Source organism: Felis catus, chromosome B1 (assembly GCF_018350175.1).
Source record: "Felis catus isolate Fca126 chromosome B1, F.catus_Fca126_mat1.0, whole genome shotgun sequence".
NCBI lineage: Eukaryota > Metazoa > Chordata > Mammalia > Carnivora > Felidae > Felis > Felis catus.
The window spans coordinates 104,769,936-104,793,977 of NC_058371.1; the positions used below are offsets into that span (position 1 = coordinate 104,769,936).

The window sequence follows — 24,042 nt, forward strand, 5'->3', positions numbered from 1 at the left end:
CATCTGATGAAGGGAAATTTGGGGGGTAGGGGTAGTGGGCCAAACATGATTAATGCATCTTCACTCATCACCATAACAGAAATTGCCAGTTATCACTGGCACTGTGATGTGGCTTTCTCTAAGAAATCAGCACCACCCTGAGAGGAATCTGACTTCTGTGTGAGCTCTTTGTGTGTGTGTGTGCATGCTTGTGTACAAACTTAGTGCACAGTTATGCCTTACAAGTGAATCAATCATTGAATAAATGAAGACCTTTTATAATATAGAAACCACTCTCTAAAATGCAGGGGGAAAATCTGATATTTGATGTGTGTGCTATGATTCTCTGCTTTAAGATATGAGTCTGAAGATAGGTCTCTTTTCTCATTGTGATGACATTTTTAGCACAGTAAGAAAACGAGACTCTTTAGTCACACAGCTAATAAATGAGAGAACAGAAATTCAAACCCGTGGCTGTTTCATTTGAAAGTTCAAGCTTTTTTCCACTACGTTTGCCACCTACAGTAAGAAAAATGGTGCAAGTGGAGACACAAAGCAGGAGGCTGTGGGGAACAGCCAGACTACAAAATATATCTTGCTGATTCTATATCTACATCATTACTAACATTCAAAGGAAAGGCACTACATTAGCAAGCACTCACCCAGTGACGAAAAATAAACTCAGCCTCACAGAGATTGTAGTGGCTTGCCGAAAGTCACAAGGCTAGTGGGAGAACACAAGACCTGTGACCTGGGAGAGCCAGAATTTGAACCGAGAGATATGTAACTTAAAATTTCAGGTAATAGGCAAAACATTTTCACCCTTGACACTCCTTTAAATCCAACAACAATCCTAGAAGAATGTTAGAAATTATAGAAATAAATTGGAGTCAACACTTAAGAGTCAGATTTGCTAGGCCTCCTTGTGAGTTATTTCAGACAAATAAGCTCCTGCATCTTGCAAGGAGGGGGAGGTAGAAAGAAAAATATATATAAAATATTGTATTTTCCCAAATGGGAAACATAAGGGTACAGATTTTGCTTGCAGGCTCAGATTTCTTTTTGTATATATGGTAAATAGTATTCTGTCTTCTTTCGTTCTTTTATGTTCTCATGAAGGTCTCCATCAGAAGAAGCTAGAATAACTCCTACATCAGAATTTCTGCAGAGATTAAACAGAATTCTACAAGTAAACCTGCCGTGGTGTTCAGGACAATTTTCAGAGTGCTATGAAGGTCACCAGGACTGCATTGTGAGGTCTACCCCTCAGAATAATTCAGTTTTGGAGACACCATTATTTCCCTTCTCATACTTTCTCAAAAAAGGGGAAATTCCATACCTCTCAAAGATAGGACAGTATACTTCTAGATGCCTCCTGTCCCTTCTTTCATGGGAAGGGAAGGCTAGCTAATTTGATTGGTGGAGAGCCTGAACACCATTGAACCATGATTTTTCCAAATACTATGGTTAGCGAATGGAAAAGTTAGTGATGGCCAATCCTTTCTCTTGCTGTCTTGTACTGGCTGTGCTCATGGGTGGTGGGGTCACTTATGCTTCAAGATCTAGGAAGCAACTAAATTTTCCCCAGGTAGGCCTAGCTGGGCTTCTGTTCTCCTTGCCAGCCTTCTTGGCTGTGAATGGGTGAGTCACGTTGGCCCATCACCAAATGCCAAATAGCCTTAATAAATGTTCATTCCCTAAAAGGAAGTGCTAGTTTAGCCTCAGGTCCAAGTCAAATTGTCTAGCCCACCTTTACTGTGAGTAAAATTGGTAATTTGTAGTTAAAACCTCTAAAAGGAAGGTGGGATGTGTGATTGTTATTCTAAGCCTAGAACATTTGGGACCTTTGAGATAGGCATTTTACTCCTCTGCTGTCTTAAAAACTTTGGCATAGCATAACCATCAGCAGGATCTGGCTCCCTATTCTTAAGAGTCATGGGTTTGTTCTGCTTTTTTCTTTGCTTCCTGCACAAAAGGCACATAACAAGTATCTGCTGATTGATTAGAGTAAGTTGCTAAACAGCAACTGGTGTTTAAATTAATCCTACTTGAGCCAAGACCGCTGGCCTAAGGCACAGAGCAAATCTCTGAAATCAGACATAGTCATCTTCACATCAGAGAACAAAATGTTGTATTTTAAGATGAAGGGGGAGGAGAAACAGGAAAAGGTACTGATGGGTCTCACTGGAACCAGAAAGTGCTCAGTCCAAAGGCCCACTACGGTTTTCTGCCACCTCTCAGAGTGTTATGCTATCAGCCAGGCAGGTCCAAAGAGGTAAATGGTCATGGGACTCAAAACAAATGAAAAGATTCAGTGTACCCTGGAATTTATACTGACATTCCTCTGAGAAAAAAAGCACAAGGAACCTTTGTGATTGATTGGTTCATTCACTCATTTATTGACAAGGAATTATAAAGCAACTACTCTTTTAGGTAAAAGAGTTTTCTCTGCATATGCACATGCCTTCAAAAGGAAGGGAACCCGTAAGAAGATTGATGTGGTCATAGGTCAAATCATACTCTCCAAGTCAGCTTTACCAATACTAAAGCTCATTTATTTTAGGTCCACCCACCTAACTCTGGTCTATTTCTTTTTTTTATTTTCTTTTTTAATGTTTATTTATTTTTGAGAGAGAGACAGAGTGTGAGTGGGGGAGGGGCAGGGAGAGGGGGAGATACAGAATCTGAAGCAGGTCCAGCTGACAGCTGTCAGCACAGAGCCTGATGTGGGGCCTGAACCCACGAACCATGAGATCATGACCTGAGCAAAGTCCAACGCTTAACCAACTGAGCCACCCAGACGCCCCTCTGGTCTATTTCTTTTTTTCTTTTTTAAATGCTTATTTATTTTTGACAGAGAGAGAGAGAGTGCAAACGAGGTAGGGGCAGAGAGGAGGGAGATACAGAAAGTGAAGCAGGCTCCAGGCTCTGAGCTGTAGTCACAGAGCCCAACACGGAACTTGAACTCATGAACCATGAGATCATGACCTGAGCTGAAGTCGAAATCAGCTTAACTGACTGAACCACCCACGTGCTCCCTTCTGGTCTATTTCTTAATTTGTTCAGAAATTAAAAGAAGAAGAGGATGATTACTTATTGCCCCTCAAAATTTCAAAACATGCTTACTGAATAAAAAACAATTTATGGAACTTTTTCTTAAAACATTTGCTAGTGTAGACAGGTTTCCACCAACCACATTCTTGGTAAGTATTGATGGACAGTAATTGGATGTTACACTCCCTGCCATGTTCATTCCTATGATGCAACTAGCTGAAGAACCATATTAGCCATAGCATGGAGGAGACCAAAAGAAGTTGTCCAAATATAAGGTCACTCTGCTTCCACATGGAGGTGACCACTGAAGACAGGTTGTGCTTGGCTAAGGTTCTCAAGAAGTTTAAGGTTTCCATTCAGGACTTACATATATGGAAAGATTATCAAAGTGCCTGCAGTAGGGTCCCCTCCCTAAGGAAAGAAAAAGAAGCCTCAAGGCAACCTAGCTATACACATACATGACAACATCCCTCATGACCTTGTAACATGAGACCACTTAATCAGACTGCATACTTGTGTGTTACCATATGTGGGAGACAAAGAAGTAAAAAATACATTGAAAACTACACCATGCACCATGTGGCATTCGGGGCTCAGATCTTTGGGTATGAACCCAACTGAGTGGTGCTGGCAGGAATGAAGTTGCTTCCTGGAAAGAAAAACCTCAGTGCCACGACTTTCTGGGCGAGAATCCTGCTACATTCCAAGTTGCACACCATGCAGAATGACTTCAATGACTTAACCCTAGAAAACTCTTGAAGCAAATATAACTAAATGCCTACCTTAATCATAACAAAATGAAAAACTTTATCCAAGCATTTAACTTTGAACAATCACTTCCTACGTGTTCCTTACGTGGCATTTGAGGACTTCAAGCAAAGCTCTTTCTGTATTCCTGTGTTTTCAAAACATATTCTTGGTAACCAAATAAACTAACCTGCTAAAAAGGATTATTGACTCCTAGCCAGTTAAATGTCAGAATCATTCACCAAAAAAAATACCCACCTTGGTTCTGGAGTGTTGGGTCTGTAGCTCTCTGCTTTGGCAATAACTGGATATAGCAGAACCAGTTTTCTATTACCAACCCTCCAGTTACAACGATAAAATAAAGTTATCTGCACTTGGAAGTATATTTATCTTTCTAATGTTTGCAAACACATTTGTGATTGGGGAGGAAAGGGGGTGGTTAGGGTAGATACATACATCTTGTCTAAGGGAGGTATCAAAATTTTTAAAGGTATATAGTAAAGAGAGAGAGAGAGAGAGAGAGAGAGAGAGAGAGAGAGATTTGCAAAACCCAATCCTGTTTTTGTTAGTGAGTACTGAGGAGCACTACAAACAGAATTAGTCACTAGCAACTGTGTCATAGGTCCCGATCAGAAACAATCGGACTACTGGGACTCCTGATTGGCACAAATGGAAGCCCAATATTCAAAAGTTTCTCAATAAGGTGTGTCTATTCCTATTTTGCTCCCACTAAATTGTGAGCACCTTAAATCAGAAGCGCAGTTTATATCCATCTATAAGTTTGTGCCTGTTATGTGGTAGGCACTTGACAAGTTGTTAAGCGAATAAAAGCTGTTGATAATTTATAAGTCAGAGGTAAAATAGATTTCAGGTAAAGCTTTTGATAGATGAGTAATGGATACAAATATCAAGCACGTCTGCAGGAAGGGTGATGAATATAAGTTATTCATTTTTGCGTTTATTATTAAACAGAAGCCCTAGGGAACAGACATACATGGCACTTAATGTTGTTAATTAAAAGTAGATGAAACTATAATTGAAACTATGAAAGCACCCAATCTTTTCCTTATGTTAAGCACCTGATTTTTAAATGCAAATAATAAAATATTCCCACAAAGCAATTCTATTAAACTTCACTCCACATCCTAAAAAAAGCAAGGTTCTCATCTGTTCTGTTGCCATTTGTATGAATTTTTAATGTTTTAAAGAATAACAGGTATAGGGGCACCTGGTTGGCTCAGTAGGTGGAGAATGTGATGCTCAGGGTTGATCCTGGGATTGTGGATTCAAGCTCCATGCTGAGTGTAGAGATTACTTAAAATCTTAAAAAAAATAAAGTATTAAAAAAATAAACTCTGTAATCAACTTCTAAATAAACAGCTATTTCTGTATATATTAATGATCTTATAGAAAGAACACTCAGGACTTAATAAAACCCCAGAAGACGTTAGAAAATCCTGACTCACAAGAACATAGTGCTTATTTGGTTTCAGGCCATTGGCTACTTCATTGTTGAAATTTTCCAAGTCAGATAGCGTTACACTTGGAATATGCCAGCTAGCATTAATAACAATGACCATAAATGAAAAGTTGGCCTTTCCCAGTCAGATGTAAGGCTAAGCTTTCCAAATCCAGGCAGCAGAGGGCAGTGAAAGCACTGTTAATTGATCATATAAACCTTTTATTACAATCTGGAGAGAAATATTGTATTACAACTTACAACTGCATTTTCCATTTTAAACACCACACATGTAAGTAGTTTGAAAAACAATACATCTCTAGCGTCAGATGCATTTTTGAAGCCATCTAGAATGTTTAGAAAGTGCAATGAGATATCTATCCAGCATTTCAGGGACTTACAGTTCACTTTAATATAACAGAAAAATGTTTTAGAGGATCAGACTACATTGTGACCTTGGTCTAAAATTTACCTGTGTGGTGCAGGAGATACTAAAACTGTGCTAACCTATCAGACAGAGTGCTGTGCTTATTTATATTAGCATAGAGTTTAAGAGCTTCAAGGGGCCCTTAAGGTCAACTGACGGTCATGGAAAGGTTACTAGAGTCTCTCAACTGGACAGTGGCTAAGGTATAATCAGAACAGAGGTCTTCTCGCACCTCTCACTTTAAAGTTTGTGCCGTACAGGATTTCATAATACTTAAGAGTTAGATTCAGGACCTCTGATGTTTTTCTCAGAGTTCAGAGGTCTTAGGAATCCTCAGGTGAAAAATGCAGTAGTGTTCAAAATCACTCCAATCTTGTTTCTGCAAAAGTTCTCAAGAGGTGAGGACAAAATAAACCCAGTAATGTTACACATTTTAATCAATATATATTCCATGGTTTTCAAAAGTAAGACCCCGCCACTCCCTGACTCCAATGCCAGCTAAGAAGAAGACACTGTTCTTTTACCTCAGCAAACGCATGCATATCTGGTCCCATTCTTGGCATGCTCCAGCCCTATATCGTGGTTAGAAATCTTACTAAAGGGGACTGGATGTGGATATGAATGCTTTCTTAGCTGTGACCTTCTAAAGCCTGGGCTTCAGTCTGAAAGATCTGTCACTCACTTTCCTCACTGAGTTCGGTATGTCAACATCAGGTAAAATGGTTAAATGGCTAATGGTAAAATAATAATAACCTTTAGGGGAGAAGATCTCCGTGAAGCCACAACACTGCTACACCAGATCCAATGAAACATTTTGCCTCTGTACTTTGTTGATCTGTCTGGAACACATGATGTCTGATTGGCATTAGCAAGCTCCAGGGTTGCCAGTGACATTCTCCTGACCCTGCAGGAGTTCTTCCTTCTTTAAAGAACACACACTAAGCCTGGGGCCCAGGACCTCTTGCTTTCATTTTCACTAGTTGGCTTCTCAGCCTGCTTGCTCTGTTCTAAGTCTGTAGTCTTTCAGTGAGTCAAGGGCCAGGCTGAATTCCCAGAGCAAATTCCTCCAAAGCCAAACAAGGAAATGTTCAACGAGTCTTTGGAAACCAATAACCAAGAGCACTAGGTTATCTTATTTGGAAGTTAATATATTGGATGTTGCACATTTTTCACCAAAATTAGACATTTTATGGATTAGCTATGTATCTTCACTACATCACATTCTCTAACAAAGGTTAAAGGTGCATGAACAGATCTATGTTTCAAGTAGACACTACATTTTTTTTTAGGGTATAAAAGTTTTTCAAGCCAAGTCAACAGGAATACCACCTAGTGGCCCAGTTTTTAACTACGGACTTTAGTTAAAATGCTGTGTGTCCTATTAGTTTTTGAGGAGATGCCTGATACCTAAGGGAATTATCCAGAGGTGTGTGCCAAAATCATAGGGAAAACATGGAGCCTCTTTGTAGAGAAACTATCAAGTACTATTCTATATCTCTTTTACCCAGATGGCAAATAATTCTCTAAAAATGACCATGGATAGGGGCTTCTCCATTGTGCTTTCACTTGGGCTGGCCAGAAAAGCCACAGAGCCTCCCGCCAATAACCAAGTGGAGCTTTGTTTTCTTGTGTGCTGACATGTGTTACCATCCAGCAAGGATTAGGCTCTGGGCATGACCTGCTGGTTTGGAAACCTGAAGCCAGGATATTCAGAATCCTGCCTCTTAGGCATACCCCAAACAACAAAGGGAAGCTATTTGTTTGGAAAGTCCAGTCTCAAGGACTGTCAGAACTAAGAGGTCAACTGTAGAGTTATCGGGAAGCTCAATGAATACCTTATTTACACGGCTCCTCTGTAAGGTTTTGTTCCCATGGGGAGAGACAGAGAGAGAGAGAGAGAGGGAGGGAGGGAGACAGACAGGGAGGGAGGGAAGAAAAAGGAAGAAAGTAGGGAAAGAAAAGAAAACAAAACAGGCAGTATAAAGTGGGAGTTAAAACGGGCTCTAAGTTAAAACCCACTTACTAGCTGAGTTCAATCATCCAAGTCTCTGTCTTCTCAAATATTAATGATATGTAAGTTACAGAACTGCTATTAAGAATTCATTGAGGTAATCTCTATAAACTACTTAGTGTGGTGCCTGGAACATGTCAAGTATGCTCAATGAAGGTTAACCGTTATTACTGTTATTTTTAAGTAATTAAATAAGAAGGAGGGAAAGATGTGCCTATCGTGATGTACGATTCCTTAAACACTACCATTTTGTTAGCTAATCATTCAGAGCCTTGTGAAGAAAGACCAACAATCTGAGTACATCAGTGAATTCGGGTGCCATAAGAACCTCATCAATCTATTCAACCTACATGTATAGAATTTAGAACCTGGGACACAGTGGATCACCATTTGTTCAGGCTGCACCATGAACAAGGGAAACTGGTGGAGGGGACCTTTCACTTCACAAGGCCTGCACCCTGGCTATGGGTTGCATCACCCCAAAAAAGGAAATGGGAATTTTGTTTGTTGGTTTTAGTTTTGCATAAATGTTCCATATGAACTAGCAGCAACCCTGGGACCCAATTCCAAATCCCACAGCTTTTATTTATTTATTTATTTATTTATTTATTTATTTATTTATTTTTGAGAGAGAGGGAGAGAGAAAGAGAGCATAAGTGGAGGAGGGGCAGAGAGAGAGAGAGAGGGAAAGAGAGAATCCAAAGCAGGTTTCATGCTCTCAGGGTGGAGCCCAATGTAGAACTCCATCTCAGGACCTTGGGATCATGACCTGAGCCAAAATCAAAAGTCGGGTGCTTAGCCAGCTAAGCCACCCAGGTGCCCCCCATATCCCACAGCTCTTTATGATTATGACCAAACCCTCCAGCCATACCCTGACTTCCATTCTCCAGATGAGACTGTAGAGAAGTTCCTTCCCTAGGATCTACCTGGGTAAGGAGGGAGCTATGTTCCAGAGTCCAGACTCTGGGAAAGAGGAACCAGTTCAAACAAGGCTCTCAAACCTTGGGACTCCACCCAGAAACTGAAAAGGATGGGACACTCTTCCTTTTCTTTCTCATTAGAGAGCTCATACCTCAATTCTGCCCAAAAGGTATTGCTTGAATACTGAAGTGTGGGAGCTAGAGGGAAAGATGATGGAAATAAACCACATTTTCTGCCTCTCCTTTCATTCTAGCAGCCCGAATGAACAGTGAAGAACTTCATAGCCAACCTTTGTCATTGAGTCCCTCTGTCTGAAATTCTATCCTCTGATTGACCTAGATTAATCCTGCTTGTCCTGTCAGACTTAAATTTCCATGATGTGCAATCCCATCCAAGAATGAGGTAGGGCCTTTCTATTTCTTCTTTGCATCTTGGACATTCTTCCTGGAATGTAAATCCATGAGGACAGGACCTATGCATGTCTTGTACACAGTTTTAATCTCAGCACCCACAGCGGTACCTGATACATAGTGGACGTTTGGCAAATATTGTTGAATGAGTATACAAATTATTCAGTACAGATAAAGGAAGGGAGAAAATATTAAGCAGCCACACTGCCTTCTATATGGCAAATAGAAAGTGGATTCTAGAACATGAAAGGCCCCTTGCCTGAACACCAGGAAGAATTTAGGTATGAACAACATGGGCCTGCACTTGAATTTGGGGGTGCATGAAAAGGAAAGGCATACTCTGAACAACAGAGAGCAAGAATATCCCAGAACTGGAGTGTGGGGGAGAAGCAGGAAAGATGACATGAGGAAGAGAATCAGGAGGCAGAAGAGAAGACTGGCAGACATCGGAGTGCTCTGTGAGGGGAAGCAGACAATGAGAAAGCCCTGGTGATGGGTACCAGATAGACCTAAAGCAGGAATGTGCCCTGCGTCATTTGAAGTTTACTGCTGTGCTCTCCCATGACCCCAAAACTCTCAGTTCAACTTCTGAAACACAGAGTCAGTATAGTAACCTTGTTTTCATGATTCCTTTGTGTGGGAGGAGGAGAGACAGACCAGGGTGTGGGAGGGAACAGAAGAGAAAGAGTTGTGTCCCAACCTTGGGTCTGTGTCAGAACAGAAATAAAAGAACAGCTGCAAGAGACAGAGAATATCAGACAGCAGGAAATCAGAGCAAAGCTGACGGAGAATGTAACAAGAATCCTGGGGACATGCTTTGGACTTCAGAGAGACATGAAATGGGAGTTTTGTGCTGCTAATCTCAAAGGGCCAGGAGGTCCCAGCTAATACCTGGGACACATTATGCATTTTGCCATAAAGGTTATTGTTCTCATCTGTGATGCCTTTTGGATTATGAGTCCCTTGAAGGCAGGGATTTTCTTATTTGTAAGAACATCAGTATCTCTAGCACAGTGTCTAACAGAGAGTAGTTACTATTCATTGAATGAATAGATGAATGGCTATCATGGATCTTCTCCATTTTGAACTACCTACAATTAATGAAAAAATCCGATGGGAATGAAGGAGAAAGGAAGAGAGACAGACAGAGAAAGAGAAAGATGGAGAAAGAATAAGAATTGTACCCTAATATATAAAATCTGAAGGTTTCCTCAGGCAATGTTTTCTCCCTTATCTCTGGTTTATCTCTCAATCTCTAAAACTTCTCTTGGCATCAGCTCCATGTTCTAGAATTAGGTTGAGTGGAGCCAAAGACTGGGGAATGGTCTTTACAGGTGATCCTCCTTTTATGCACAGCCCAACCACATCCCACTAGTCTACAATCCCAACTCAGTGAAAGCCATGGATTGCCTGGACAGGACTTGATTAGAAATAGTCACATTTCAAGGACAGGATGTATCCAGGACAGCTTTGGCCTCTAAACTACTGAGTTTTCCTACAGCTAGTATTGAAAGATGAATACAAGTTTTCCAGAACTGTATGCAAAAAACTTAATGCAAGTTGTTAGGTCAGAAGATCAGGAGAGACAACCCTATGATGAAGGTCTGACAGAGAATGGAATGAATCTTAACAACATTTAACACTAATTTTAACAAGCTAGTTGATCCTCGTTTCCCTGTGTTTTTGATTAACCGACAGAAGGAATAAGTAAAATCTAATATTTTTTAAGAAGTTAAAGGTAAAAAACTTAAAAAAAATTGTTGGCACCAGATCTAAATACATGAAAATCCCAAAGTCATTGTGTTTTTCTTATTGTTGAAGTTATATTAAATATTGACATAGCAGTTACTGATAACATAGATCAGTAAGTCAGGCGAAATGATTTCTGATTCTGGTGGCCTGTGTGAATATACCATTAAACTGAAATAATCCACCTCTGAAATTGTAGATAGGATTAAAGTTTAGTTCTTCCTAGATGAAAACATGCTTAAGTAGGACATAAAGTACTGTCTGCATACTCACTGTAATGATCTAACAGGATAGGTATCTGCCCAGGACGCCTCGTACAAAGTATCTGACTTTGGACACAACAATGTACTCTCTCACTAAAAGTGTTATAGAAGTTCTCCTTTCTTAGAATCAAATGCAATAATTGAGTTCATTCTTAGGTATGTTTAACTCTCATCTACACCCATGTTTCAAAAATGTCCTCTCCTTCACTTCTCTCTTCATATGATGGGACAAAACACATCTCTATAAGGCAAGCTCAGTGATGTGTGGTTGCAATATAGTTAGTTCTTACACAATGGCTGTACCCACAATTTCACTTGGTCCATGGTTTATTTGCCCTCAGATTCTGGATATCACAATGGTTTGCATTCCCCAAAGCCAGGATCATGGCTAGTGGGTGGTAGAAAGAAAAGTGCCTGTCATTCTGCAAAGATATGACCTGCCAGCAAAGTGTGGATAAGCTCAAGAAACCATTTCCAAACATGGAAACAGGACTGAATCAGTTTGGGGCATATGGAAGCTTTTGCCAGTTCTTAATTTTGCCAATCTCCCTAGATGATTTCTCAACCACTCAACAAAGGGTAAAAGGGAACAGAATAACTTCTATTGCCAACACTTTGCAGCTATTAGAAATTATCAGACTTTTTCCTAATAAGTCAAATAGATATTAGAAAAACTAGGGGTCTGAAGATTATCCCCAAATCCTTTACAATCATGGGAATATCATAGCAGAGTTAACATTTTTAGAAAGTAAGAACTGAATATTTTCATTACTTTCATTACATGATTAATGGAAGGAACATGTACCCACAACACAAAAGCACAAAGTTCCACAAATGCATCAGTAGTGCTTCTTTTATTTTATTTTTTATTTTATTTTACTTTTTTATCTTTTGGGGGAATTGGCAGAGCCATCTGAGACTTTATTTGGGAAAAGATACTTGAATTAGCTTTTAGTTGGGGGCATGGGCAAGAGGGGGTACCCAGGGCAGTAGACTCCCTCTAAGGGTGGGCTGAGGACTGGGGCTGAGCCTTAAGTGGGTCTCCTGTTCCTGACACTCCCCTGCACAGCTCCTTCCCCTAAGGCTCTATAGCAGCCAAAGGAGCTGGAACGGACCACAGTGGTTGTTCACTTGGACAGGACATCAGACCACTTGGATCTTCCCATCAAGGGCCTCAACCTTCTTCACAACAACAGCCTCAGAGGAGCTGACACGGCTGAAGGGACTGGAGCCCCCGCCAGAGCTGAAGCTGGACTGGAAGGAGCTCAGGCCATAGTTGAGGCCAGGGCTCATGAGGCTCCTGTAGGCCAAGCCCAGGCTACCTGAGTAGCTGCTGGTGATCTTAGTATGGATACTCAGGTTCTGCATCCCAGACTCTAGCTGGCTCTCCTTGCCCTCCAACAGCATGCAGTAGGTGGCGATTTCAATGTCCAGGGACAGCCTGACATTAATGAGCTCCTGGCACTCATGTAACTGCTGTGTATGTTCTTCTTGGTTTGCTGCAGCTCAGCCAGCTTGGCATTGGCATCCTTAACAGCCTCCCTGCTCTTCTCAACACTAGCAATGGTAGCCTCCAGGGAAGCCCTCTGGCCTTTGTGGCCCTCGATCTCAGCCAGGAGTTGGCTGATATTCTGGTTCATCTCAGGAATCTCCCTCTTTATGCTACAGAGGTCATCGCATGGCTTCCCAGCCAATGTCTACATCTCCTTGTACTTGATGTGGTCTCGGCCTCATGGTCTCGGCCTCAGCCTGCTTGCAGCTGGTGATGTCCTCATACTGGGCTTTGACCTCAGTGATGATGCTGTCCAGGTCCAGGGCACAGCTGTTTTGCATGGACAGGACCATGGATGTGTCAGAGTTCTGGAACTGCAGCTCACAGATCTTTTCACACAGATGCCTTAAGAAGCTAATCTCTTTCATCAGCCCTTCCAGGTGGGACTCCAGGTCTACCATGTTCATGTAAGTTTCATCTGCATCCTTCTTGATAAGGACAAATTCATTCTCCATGACTGCATGCTCTTTGATCTCCTCCACATATTTATTCTCAAAGTCCTCCACCAGCCCCACATGTTGCCAAGCTCCACCTCCAACTTCAGCTTCCTTGGCCCAGTGTGTCCAGCTGTTGCGGAAGGTTGTTGATGTAGCTCTCAAGCATGGTGTCCATGTTGCTCCAAGTTGTTTTCTGCTGCTATAGGAGGCTCTACTTGGTCTCCAGAAATTTGTTCTGCTGTTCCATATGCCACAACTTGTCAGGGAAGGAGGCAAACTTGTTGCTGAGAGTTTTGATCTGCTCCCTCTCCTGGGTGTGCCCAGCCTGGATGTTGGGGTCCACATCCAGCTCTGGTTCACTGAAACAGCTGTAATGCCCCATATACCTCTGGCCCTGCCATAGTCCCTGACCACACTCATGTTGGTGCCTGGGCCACCCAGGAAGCTGCTGCTGGAAGACAGTGGAGGAGCTGATGCAGGCACCAGGTGCGCTCATGTAGGAGTTGCTGCTCAAGGCCGAGGGGCTGGAGGTGGACACCGTGTAGGACTTCTGGGTCACCCTGATGGACATAGTGGAGGCTGGAGTGGAGGCTGGAGTGGAGGCAAGCAGGCTGAACCTGGCAGAGGTTCGAGAAGGAGCTGAGAAAATGCTTCTAGGTGGGTTATCAATGCTTCTTTATATATTGTCTGTCTTCTATCACTCCATGACCTGGGGTTTCAGAGACTTTGTCTTGTTTTGTTTTCCTATTATTTTTCTCACCAGTTTTCTCTATTTCCTTTGACAACTCTTCTTTCTTCTATGTTACTAACAGTAGGTTCTTTTAGAGCAAATCCTTGGTTTTTCTCTCCAAAAGCAATCCCTCAGTGGATTTCTCTGCTCTCAGGGAATTCATCTGTTACTTCTATGTGAATGCTTCAAAATCCACAACCATATTGACAACTGGTTATCAGCCATCTACTACCTGAAAGCCTGTTTCACCTTCAGAACAATAGAGCCAACAGTAAAATTACATCTTTTCTATAAACAAGTTAGGCTGAACATCCTAACTACTCATTCTGTCAGTGGAGGTAAGTCATCATAACATCCAAAGAGCCATATACTAGAAATTAACAAGGGCTAGAAATAAACCCTCCTTCCTGGTGATTCACTACATCACTTTTAGCACCAAGCCTTTTATAAGTTATGTAATTATCCTCTGTTGCTTTCCATTTGTATGCCAGTTATTTGACCAATACTCACTGAGCACTTACTCTGTGCCTGCTACTGCTGCAGGTGCAGGCAGATAGCAAGGATCTTGAAAGACCTTACAGGGTCATATAAGCTTAGAGCACAGAAGGCAACAACACACATACAATGACATAATTAAATTAAAGTGCTAATAAGATCAATATAGAAGGTAAAAGTAGGCTAATGTGACAGAGAAACTGGGGGTAAGATGGTGGAGGCCACATTAGATGGGGAATGCCTCTCTTGAGGAGGTAATATTTGAGCTGGTACCTGAATACTGAAGATACAGAGATACAAAGATCTAGGAATGTAGTCTCAACCCAAAGTATATTCGAGAGCTCTGAGATGTGGACAAGCTTGGCATATTTGAGGAAGAGTAGAAGGAAATGAGTCAACAGAAGGCAAATATCAATCAGCTTGTGTGGATTCTGTAGGGTTTCTCAACGTTAGCACCATTGACATTTGGGGCCAGATAATTCTTTGCTATGGGGAGTTCAGTGCAGTGTAGGATATTTGGCAGTATTCCTGGGCTCTACACACTGTGGGCCAGTAGGCTCTCCCTAGTGATAACCAAAAAATGTCCCTGGAAATTACCAAATGGTAAGCAAAAAAGCCTCCAGTTGAGAACCATTGTTGTAGTCCAAAGTAATAAATTTTGATAAATATTCTAAGTGTGATAGAAAGCTATCAAAACATCCTAGGCAGAGAGTAATAGAATGAGTTACACTGTAGGATGTTCATGCTGGCTGTAGTGAGAGAGGCAAGAGTAGAGGCAGGGCAGAAATTAGAAGGCCACAACAGAAATTTGAGTCCGAGATGATGGACTAAGGTAGTAGCCAAGAGGATTCATCTAGGAATTAGGTGGCAGGTATTGAGAAGAAGAAAAGAATCAAGCAAGATGCTTAGGTTCTTTGCCAGAGCCATGAAGTTGTTGGAGCTAAGCCTTAAACCTGAGATAGCAATGCCATTTATTGATGCGGAAGACTTGGAAGTAGATTTGCCAATGTAAAGGTTGGAAATCAAGAGTTCCTTCTGCCATATTAAGTTTGAGATATCTCTTAGGTATCCAAGTGGAAACATCCAGTAGGCAGTTAGATGTATATGGGGTGTGGCACTCTGAGGAGAGGTCAGGCTTGAAAATTTAAGTCTAGAGATGGAATTAGAAGATGAGAGATTAGATGGGATCACCTACTGTATTAGCTTCCTGTGGATGCTGTAACAAATGACTATAAACTGACGGCTTAATAAAACAGAAATTTATTCTCTCACAGTCTGGAGGCCTGAAGTCCAAAATTAAGGTGTCTATAGGAGCTGCACTCTCTCTGGAGACTCTAGGTGAGAAAATTTTTTGCTTTTTTAGCTTCTGGTGGCTGTCACCAAACCTTGACTTGTGGCCTTGTGTGACCATATCACTCCAAGCTCTACCTCTTTTGTCACACTGCTTCCTCCTCTTCTGTCTCAATTCTCCCCTGTGTGTCTCTTATGAGGACACTTACCATTAGATTTATGGTCTACCTGAATAATCTAGGATGATCTCTTCGTCTGAAGTTTCTTAACTTAATTACATCTGCAAAGACCCCTTCTCCCAAGTAAGGTAACATTCACTAACATTCACAAGTTCTGAGGATTAGGGTGTGGACACATCTCTTCACGGACTACCATTCAGCCCACTACACCCAGAGAGAGAGTGTAGAGACAGAAGACAAAAGGTTCCTCCAAGGTGGATAGAGCCTTAGAGACTCCAACATACAGAGGTTGGTAAAGGAGGAGGAACTAGGAAAAAATGGCTGGGCAGCATGGCAGTCACAGACAACTAGAGAGGGCCTGTGGGTCATGTTTCTTCTGTATCTCCCATGTTTCTTTGTACCAGATTTGTCCCAGTATAAGTTTAAAAGATGATCCTTGAATTGAAATAATTACTTATAGTGATATTCTGAAAAAGCCCATTGCCCATGCCATTAAACTGCTTTGAGATTATCAGAAAAACTCACGGACTTCCCCCTTTGCAAGTGGGAAGACAGAGAGAGAGAGAAAGAACCTTTTTCATTTTGTGCCAGGTTTTTATTATAACAGTAATCATCACTTTTCTTTTAATTCTTCATTCCTAAGCCCACAAAGTGCTAGCATTTGAAACCTATTTAGGAAATTTTTGGAACTTGCAGCAAACTTCCAAAGTTAAATTTAGGATCCAAACCTCCATGATTGGTCTGTGAAGTGAAAAGGAAGGATAGTGATGATTTGAGGGAACTGATTTCCTCTAATGCCTTGATGTGGGGATGGGATAGACATCTCAGTGATGTAATTAATTCCTCACTTCTAGGGAAAATATACTGCTTGCTTTATCATAAAAATAATAGATTCTGTGTTGCCAGTAACTCTATAGTCAATACATCTCAGCTTTACTTACTGATGAACAAACATACCCTAAAATCCTTTGAATAGAAATACATAGGGTCAAAATGTCATCTATCTTATAATGTCAAAATTGGATCTTAAATCAAAGTAAAATTGAATGTATGAGCTCAGAATTCAGAATGGTCCTTCCCCTCACCCCCAAGTATGGCTCCCTTGGTGGCTGGCAGAGCACTCTAGGACTTAACCCTCAAAAATTTCAGGGGGAGCAATGTGAGGGGAAAATTTCAACTTTTCTTCTAACAAAGTCATCTTGCTTCTATGAGGGAAATGATGACTGAAGTAGTCTGTCTGAGATGGTTGAAGACTATCAGATGAGGTGTGAGGAATTTTCTATAGTTTCCCTCTAGCCATGCAACTGTGGACAAGTTGCAAGGTAGAGCTATTTGGGATCCTGATTTCCTTCATGGGAGATGGATTCAGAAATTGCAGTCTGAAACTTGTGACCCCCCCTCCTACATTTTCCATCCCCTCTCCTAGCTGCCACAAGGTCCTAAGAGGTAAACAAAATTACTTAAGGCTCCCAAGCAAGTACAAAAGTTATTAAATAATGGACCAATTAACTTGGTGTACAAAGTTGAAAAAAAAACATATTTCATATTTAAAATCAGAGTATTTAAAGTACAATGATATATCTCAAATCTTTGAGATTAAATTTCACTTGTACTTTCCTCATGTTAACTAACACACGTCCCTATACCCACCTCCAATATAACATACGACATATATCCAAACCAATAATCTGATTTGAGTAAGTACTTGGATGGGTAATGTGCATTTAATGGAAACATAACCACATACTTTTTTTTAGAAAAAAAATTCAAATAATTCCTAATATTTAAGAATGCTAAAAGTAAATTTTAAAAAGCCTTGAAAAAATGAAAGTTAAAGTACAAAGAATGTCAAGGAATTGCTGAGGCTAAGAAATGATGCACGGCTTGCCAAAAGTCAAGAGTTCAACAAGCAGCTCTTTGATGTGACTAGAGAATTAGCTTTTTCTGTACTGTGTTCACTACATAAGTGGAAGGGTATTTTTGCAAGAAAAGTGGCAGCAGGCTTTTTCCCATCAGGCTCTGACAGGAGTGAGCAGCCCTGGGTTCCAGTTCAGGCTCTGTGACCTTGTTTTGTGATTGAAACTAGTTTTTGCCCATTTCTGAAGGTCCTTTCTGTCCATCTGCAAAATAGGAGTAATAATGAACACACTGACTTATTCACAAGTTTGTTGTGAGAAAAACATGTTAGTGGATATGGAAGGGTTTGAGAAGGCTTAAAGATGCGTGCCATTTGTGTAGTATATGGAATCTGTATTGAGACCTTCTGACACTACCCAGGCCTTATAAGCAACTAGGATAATCACTATTCTTTCCATTAGACCTCCTTGAATAATAGAGTAGCTATCATGTATTTAGTGTGTCACATACATGAACAAAGCATTTAACACTGATCTTTGATATAGGGTTATTACTTTCATCTTAATAGATGGGCAATAAAGTCCAGAGGGATTAAATGGCTTTCCAAATCACAATTCTGATAATAGAGAAATTGGGCTTTGACTCCAAATCTGATTCCTAAGCACATACTCTTATACACTAGGTCATACAGACCCAAAGCCAGAGAGATGTGAAACCTGGCCCCTGACTTCATGGGTGAGTATGTTGATGGACCCTAGCCTACTTCCTACTTCTCTTCACCAATTCTCAAGAGCCTTTCAAATGAGAAGCATCCAGTAGGTCCCTGCATGGAAGATCACAGTGAACTTCCCTTGGGAAGGACCCTCTGTGTTTATGGGGATTGGCTTTTCCAAATAAAGACCACAATTTAAAGATCCATTACATGGGTGAAATTTGCCAGGACACCCTTGGGATCTAATACGTGAGTGAGTCCATAAGCTTCTTATCACCTGTCACCTTCCTACACCTATTCTCCATGTACCAAAAAAAAAAAAAAAAAAAAGCGGGGGGGGGGCGCGGAATTAGAGCTAAGATCACCCAAGCTCTACATTTTATTTTACTCTGAGTTACACTTCCCTCCACCTCTCCCACCAAGCTTCCTTCCTGTGGTGTTCTGAATATGAGTGCTCAGGGGGCATTACTGATTGGCTGGCTGAGTAAGAACTGATTGACCCAATAAGAAATACGTTTGAGTATGATAAAATAAAAACAATCACTCTTTGGGGCGCCTGGGTGGCTCAGTCAGTTAAGCATCTGACTTCAGCTCAGGTTCATTATCTCACAGCTTGTGGTTTCGAGTCCCATGTAGGGCTCAGTGCTGACAGCTCAGAGCCTGGAGCCTGCTTCAGATTCTGTGTCTCCCCCTCTCTCTGCCCCTCCCCTGCTTGTGTTCTGTCTCTCTCTCTCAAAAAATAAACATTGAAAAAAAATCTTAACAAAAACAATTACTCTTCTCATTTCAGTTTGTATCTACTTCTTATTTGGATTCCATCTTAATTTGTGTTAGCCATGTTTAAGACCTTTGAAATCATCTTTGATGTTTTCCCTTACGTTTCTTTAACCATTCAGACCATTCCTACTGATATTTTCTTAGTAATATTTCTAGATTTATGCCTTCCTTTTTATCTAAAACATATCTAATTGAATTCCAGGCCCTCATTTTGAAAAAGACACAAATTTCCAAGTAAGGCCAGGCTTCCCTTTTGTTATCCCTTATATCCGTCTTGTACATGGTTGCCAGACTAATATTCCCCAAATACTTTTTTTTTCACTTTCCCATTCTTGCTCTTGACCTCTTTAGCCAACTCTGCTTTATCTATGAAATTAAGTCAAAATTCTTTGCCTGATAGTCACGTCCTTATAACATCTGGATATAAGCAACCTTTCTAAACACATCTCCTATCTCTACTTGAACCTGTTGCTTTGGGCAGACTGTCTTTCTACTGCTCCCCTGTAAATAATGCTTTGTGCATTTTGATCTCTAAACAGTGGCTCAACAGTGGCTTTCTCTCCCTTAAAATCCCTTCTGTTCTCTGTTTCTCTCTTCCAAATCTTCCACTGAAGACCCAATTCAATTCTTGCCTTCCTGAAAAGCCTCCCCTGGTTATCTCAGTCCACGATAAAATATGGGGAAACACACCCTCTCAATCCCAGCCATAAGTGCCTCAGGGTCCATGCACCATCTAAGCACACACACACTATGTGGGATGCTTTGTATTATGGAATTGAAGTATTTAACATTTCATATGTAAATATTTAAACTTCCCATTATGCTACACCTTCTCTGAGGACAGAAACAGTTTGGGATGGTGGAAAAGAACATGAAGACTAGAGCCAGACTGTTTGGGTTCAAGTCATCACTTACTACCTGGCTGATCTTAGGCAATGTATTTTCTTACATCTCAGTTTCTGTAGAGGCCATTCTAGGCAACCAACCTGAGCCGTAGAAACCTGAGTAGGTAAAAGGGCCCACCTGACTGAATACAAACAGGCCCATCAGGTGACCCACCTCAGAATATCCATTAGCCCTAGCTGACCAATGGGTTACTCACACCCAGGCACAGGTTCCAAAAAAGGAAAATTCTGTCCATTCCCATACTTCCTCACCCACCTCCCCGCCTTAACTACAGCCCCCCACCACTGCCTCCTGGCAGATGGTCTCCCCTCTGCTGTCCTGCCTGCTACTCCCTCGCAGTGTATTCAATAAACTTCTCCTTTGTTCTGCCTTGGGTGAATTCTTTTACCGCTCTCACTGCTGGCCTCTACCTGATCCAGTCACACCAGTTTCCTCATCTGTAAAACTGAGAACAATATTATACTTTCCTCATAGACTTCTTGTGAGGATTAAATGAGTTAATGAATGTAAGGTGCTTAAACAGTGCTGAGTGTATAGTAAGTACTTTGTACATGTTACCTATTATTCTTCCTTACATATTTCCCAGTGTATAGATATAGATATATATAGAGATGCATATAGACACATTTATATGCACATATGAATATCGATATACACATATGTCTATATTCATATCTATATATCTATATATGGAAGGACACTTGATCAGTTAAACAGTTAATCTGGGGAGTGTGGAAATTCCATCTATTTTAGGAATATATATATGTTCCCCTCCAGCTCAGTTTTATGTCTAGGACTGCTGTAGCTGCTCATTCTTCTCTTCCTGACTGCATGCAAGTGTTCTTCTGGGACAAAGAGATGGGCTGCACACTTATTTATTTTCAGTCAAGACTTGCACTAGCAAAGGGACGCCTGGGTGGCTCAGTGGGTTAGACATCTGACTCTTGGTTTCGACTCAGGTCATGATCTCACAGTCATGATCTCAGGGTCGTGAGATCAAGCTGTGTATCAGGCTCTATGATGAGCACCGAGTGTAAAAGTGCTTGGGATTCTCTCTCTCCCTCTCCACCCCTCCCCCGCTCATGGTTTCTCTCAAAATAAATAAAAATAAACATTAAAAAAATAAGAATTTCATTGGCATTGAAATGCCCATTTTCGTTGAATACACTTTTGCATTTGAGACACAGATATTCCTTAGACGGCAATCATGAATCTATATAAAAGGGTGCTTTTGTATTATAATTTGTGTTCAAATTATATGTTCAGTTTGGAAAAAGGATCTAGGACTCTCCCCATGAATAATCTTCCTCAATTAAAAAAAAAATAAGAGAAAACAACTGGGGAAAAGTCCCCACTGTTGGATAATGAAGACATTTAAGGCACATGTGTAGGCAAAATTCCAGTTTTTAAAATATCTTTTTTTTGTTTTAAAGATATGTACAGATTACAAGATATGATCACATGAAAATCAATATATTTAAATATTTTTAAAACCTGAAATAAAAGTGTGATTTTATAATACAGCAGGAAAAGCCTGTATGAAAAGAACATATGTAATTGGTAACACTGAAGAGAAGGGAGGTGAAGGATCTGAGGAGAGAGCAGCAGTCACTGTGTAGACAGACAAGGGCTATGTGTCAGGAGGAACAAGGCCCTGGCAGGAATCCTGGCCTTCTGGAAGGTATGAGGGGGATAGGAGGCCAGTGACAGGGGCTCTGCCCTACCTCTTCACACTCTGATCCATTCCTCACCTAGCCCAGAGGGGTCGAGCTTTGTTAGAGGCAAATTACTAGAGAGGACCAAGTATCCTTGCTTCTCAACGGAGCTCAGCAGTACTCAAGCTCATGCTTATGACGTTCACGTTAGTGATCCTTGGCAGTCGATATTAATTCCTAGGAATCTATAATAAGCATGGCGGTTTTGCAAATTATGAAAGTATAATAACATATTCTATATGGTACGAAGTGTTGAAAGCCTCATGATGTGTACAATTTCAAGCAATTTTTCCCCTTTTTTTTTCAAGCAATTTTTAATTTTCAAAAGGAATGGCTGCAGTTGGAGAAAGGCTGGGTCCCAAGGAGTGTCTCCTTTTCCTGCCTGAAGTGGATACCTCTACCACTTATTTCTGAGAACCCTATGCCTTTAATCACCAATTAATACCTTCAAATAGTCAGTGAATATTTAATGAGCACCTCTCTTGTCCCAAGAATGATGAAGCCTATGAAGAGAGAAGTGCAAGGTATTATAGAATCTTAAAAACAATGGTGTGCCCATTAAAAACTTCAAAATAGAACCAGTGCAAAAAAACTTATTTCATGTTTTTGTAAACTCTCAACACAGTTCGGATAATCAACCAAACATTTTAGCTGAAAATGAATAATGTGTTCAAACTCATATGTGAGGGTTAAAAAAGCATCGTCTTCCTATCCCTTACTATAGTGAAGTTCCAAGGTCACTTCTGTTAGTTATGCTAATGGAACCAAGACCTTTTTTTCTTTTTTTCACATTAGAATCTTCTCAGGGGGAGGCCAAGGACTTATTAAAGGAAAGGAAAGAATGTGGGCATTGCAGGAGTCTGAGTGAGAATTCTGACTTTACTATTTTCAAACCGTGTAGCGTTGGGAAAATTACTCAACTCTCTATGAGTTTCAGTTTTCTCTTTTATAGAATTGGGATAAAAATAATTCCTTCTAGAGTTGGTATACAATTAGAAGTAAAGCTTTATAAAGCATTTGGCACAATGCCTGACAAAGTACTTAATAAATAGTATGTTTTAGTATCATTGCTGGAAAATACCAAATTCTCAATTTTTGATGACCTGTACATATATTAATGAAGAATATGCTAAATTGTTCTATCTGGAAAGATGAATTAAATACCTACCATCCAATGTGATCAATTAAAATACCAATAAGAACAACTGAATGGTAAAACTTAATATTCATATTTAGCTTGCTATTACATTATTTCTGGCATTTTAACCAATCTGCAGTCTTATTGGAGTGGAATTCAAGAATCATGTATAAAATCAATGTGTTAATTCAGAATACATAATTACAAGTAACTTGGATTCAGACAGAACATCCTTTTTTCTCAAAACAAAAAAAGAGACCCTTTTCTCATAAATTAAAAAATTTTGTTTCATTGGGGCGCCTACATGGCTCTGTTGGTTAAGCATCCGACTCTTGATTTTGGTTCAGGTTATGGTCTCACGGTTCGTGGGATGGAGCCCTGCATCAGGCTCTGCGCTGACAACAGGGAGAATGTGTGGGAAATTCTCTTTCTCTTTCTCTCTCTCTCTTCCCCACCTTCACCCTCCCCCTCAAAACAAATAAATAAACATTAAAAAAATTAGTTTTGGATATTTCAGAAGGAAAAAACTAAAGACAAAAAAGACAGCCATTTCACTGAATTTCAATATCAGGAGAAGGAATAATCCATATATGGTAAATGAAGTCTTAATGAATTTTATCTCTTTCCATTTAGGATGCTTACTTACTAGTGAAGGGGGATTTCCAGTCCCCATTTGTACTTTTTCCATGGCAGGGAGGTGGGGACTTACTGACTCGTTCACCCTTCCTCAATCACTCTTCAAGCAGAGGGATGAGTCGCCTCCCTGATTGTTGAGACTGGGAGGAGGTACTGAGGAAGCTTAGATCAAGCCATCCCCTGCTGCTCTGCATCCCCCAAGAATCTTACTCAACTGGTCCTTGTGATAAGTTTGAAAGAATGGGCTCTCTCCAGCTTTGCCTGAGATTGGGTGAGGAAATTTAATTCTGGGGTCAAATATTAAAGAAGCTCATTATGGCTACACATTTAGCCACATCCCCAAATTCACCTTAGTTTTTTTTGTTTTTGTTTTTTATTTTAAGTTTATTTATTTATTTTGAGAGAGACAGAGACAGCATGAGTGGGGTAGAAGCAGAGAAAGAGGAAGATAGAGAATCCCACTGCCAGCGGGGAGCCCGATGTGGGGCTCAAACTCCTGAAACCGTGAGATCATGACCTGAGCCAAAACCAAAAGTCCAATATTTAACCAAATGAACCACTCAGGGGCCCCAACTTCAGTTTTTTGGGTTTTTTTTAA

At 40.7% G+C, this 24,042-nt stretch overlaps 1 protein-coding gene and 1 pseudogene across 3 annotated transcripts in view; both read right to left on the bottom strand.

Moving 5' to 3' along the window:
- SYNPO2 (synaptopodin 2) overlaps positions 1-24,042 on the bottom strand; it is a 172,926-nt gene that overhangs the window by 85,688 nt on the left and 63,196 nt on the right. The gene's annotated exons all lie outside the window — the stretch shown is intronic.
- LOC109499005 lies at positions 8,397-18,917 on the bottom strand (annotated as a pseudogene).